This window comes from Gobio gobio (genome assembly GCF_949357685.1).
Source record: "Gobio gobio genome assembly, chromosome: 14".
In the NCBI taxonomy this organism is placed as follows: Eukaryota; Metazoa; Chordata; class Actinopteri; order Cypriniformes; family Gobionidae; genus Gobio; species Gobio gobio.
The window spans coordinates 51,677,075-51,679,882 of NC_137107.1; the positions used below are offsets into that span (position 1 = coordinate 51,677,075).

At 35.4% G+C, this 2,808-nt stretch overlaps 1 long non-coding RNA gene across 1 annotated transcript; it reads left to right on the forward strand.

Moving 5' to 3' along the window:
* Positions 1–559: 559 nt before the first annotated feature.
* LOC307137362 lies at positions 560–2,255 on the forward strand. The gene is made up of 3 exons (XR_013817904.1): positions 560–609; positions 1,741–1,915; positions 2,012–2,255. It is a non-coding gene; the product is annotated as an uncharacterized lncRNA (long non-coding RNA).
* The last annotated feature ends 553 nt before the right edge of the window (positions 2,256–2,808 follow it).

Genomic DNA, 2,808 nt, shown 5'->3' on the forward strand with positions numbered 1-2,808 from the left:
CAACTTGGGTTGTTTTTAAACCAGCATTTTTTAGAGTGTATATTCTATTCTACTCTATTGTGTTCTACTCTTCTCCACTCTGTCTTTTACAGCTGTATAAAACATTCACATTAAAATGAAAAACATTGATTTAGAAACATGATTTTTCATGTAATGCCCACTTTAAGCATCATTATGATATAATACTGTAAATAACCTTGTCTTTTAATCTGTGATGTAGTTTTACACCACAGCGTCTCCATGTGGAAACCCAGCATTACTGCACTATTCTCCATTTACAGAAACAGTAATTATGTGTAGTTTGTGTATCATTTGCCATCATTAAATTACTGCTATATCAGTTATTGAAAATCACACATTGATTAACCACTAAAAAAGCCTTGCATGTACAGAACAATATGGATATTATGATATATCGTGACAGCTGTAGGAAGAAATGTTTTCTGCAAATGTTCGCTGTAACGCACAGTAAAAACGTTTGGTTGTGGTTGATAAAGTGTAATCAGCTCCAGCATCAGTGAAGAGGCGTCGCCTGCGTGTGTGTCCCTTCATAACCTCACACACCCCAGCGTCAGTCGTGCATATTAACCCTCTTCAGCTCATCACACGGTAATTAAAACACTTTATCTTTACATTTAAAACTCAACAATAAATACAATCTTAACCCTTGTACGGTCTTCGTTTGGGAATTACACTCAGGGTCTTTGGGGTCTCCACAGACCCCAGGCAACAAAATGTCATTTTGTAACAAAACAATAGTTTTTTTTTTTTTTAGAACAAATGTAGTTTTATTCTGTTTATTAATGTTTTTACTCAACATCTGTGCAGTTTTTGGAGTATTTATAATCATTTTTAAATGTATATAAATAAATAAATAAATATTATTTTTAATGGATTTTCACATAAAATCTGTTTTTATTTTTATGTAGAATTCACTTTATAAAAGACCTAAAACTTTCATTTGTGGGGATAACATGGATAATTTGAGAAGGTTTAGTGTAAGATTTTTGCCCATCTTTTGGAAAATATAAAAATAAAAAGACTTTTACCAAACGGCTGCAGAGTTATTTGACTGACTGAAGGACATCTTTTCACAAGTATTTTTCAGTTGGATTCATATCTTGAAATCACAATTATAACAATTAAAATACATTTTTGTCAAAGTTTAGCATTTTTTTGTACTGAAAAAAATATTTTTTTCAATGATGTTACATTCTATGTGTCTGTGAGTTTGTGCTAAATAGTTTTTTGTCTTATTCTTTCATCTCTCTCTCTCTCTGTGTGTGTGTGTGTGTGTGTGTGTGTGTGTGTGTGTGTGTGTGTGTGTGTGTGTGTGTGTGTGTTTGAGCATGATCATTTTGCAATGTGGATGTTGTATGCATTGTTGGAAGTGTGCCACTTCATTTCTGTATGCGTGTTCTGTGTTGTTTCTGTTTTTGAGGATGAATTTTGTCAATTTTCTAAGACCCTGAGTGTGACTTTTTTGTCACATGATCATAAAAACATATATCAATCCAATTCATTTTTTTATTTGTAGACCTAGAGAGTGTTGACAACAGTACAAAGTCTCATGCCAAAGGGGACATTTTGTTTTATTTGAGCAAAGTCCTTTGGGGTCAGAAAAGACCCCGAAGACCCATAATGAAACTGAAATGTAATTCTGTGTTGCACAACAATTATTAACAAATGTCAAACTTTAACTCTGAATTGTATCTTCAATATGTTTTGCCAACGATACAGTGCAAAAAGAGAAATGAATGCATGGCAGCAGATCTGCAGGAGAATTGAACATTAGGACACGAGAGAAAGAGAACAATGGCAAAGAAAGAGGACGAGACACAATCTACAGATCCGGGACAGGAACAGATCCCGAGACGAGTCAGACGGAGCAGCATCAACAGTGGAAAACCAAACTGTGAGGATTCATGATCTTTAATAGACTCTTTTGATCTTATTTGAACTGATTGAGGGTTTTGACTAACGCCTGTGTCTGTGATCTCACTGTCTGTAGTTTCTCATGATCCAGACCGAGGTGGTCCAGTTCTGATGCTCACTGTTGGTGCTTTCGGCGGTGGACAGGGGTCAGCATGTCCTCATAGTCCCTCATGTTCTAGTTGAAAACTTTATCATCGCTAGCACTTCTCGTGTTATTATAACTTCTGAAGACGAGTCGCTTGTTGTGCCTTTGTATAAGCATCTGCTAAGTAAATGCAATGTACATATTTTTCCTGAATAAAATTAATCACTGCTTTTCATTATTATGGTTATTATTTGTATTATGTTCATCACTAAAGCATTGATAACTCATGGCACAGATAAAAACACAAAATCTTACACTGATGCAGGAATCAAGATCAGAAAAACATCTGAAAAACACACAAAACTACAGGATTTACAATAGAAAAAACTACATTTACAAAATGTATATGCATATTGAACAGCATACACTCTAAAAAATGCTGGGTTAAAAATAACCCAAGTTGGGTTGAAATGGACTAACCCAGCAATTGGGTTGTTTTAACCCAGCGATTGGTTAACCGACCACTGGGTTAAAACGACCCATTCACTGGGTTAAAACAACCCAATTGCTGGGTAAGTCCATTTTCAACCCAACTTGGGTTGTTTTTAACCCAGCATTTTTTAGAGTGTAGGCGGATTAACTTTATGGGCACTGGCCGCTTCTTTGCTTGCACTGAAAAGTCCCCTTTGATTAATTTCTCATGAGCACAGGTTTTTTTTATCATGCCTCAATGCTGGAGCCATGCTGGATGACACGCATTACAGCCATTATAAAGCAGTAAACTTAAA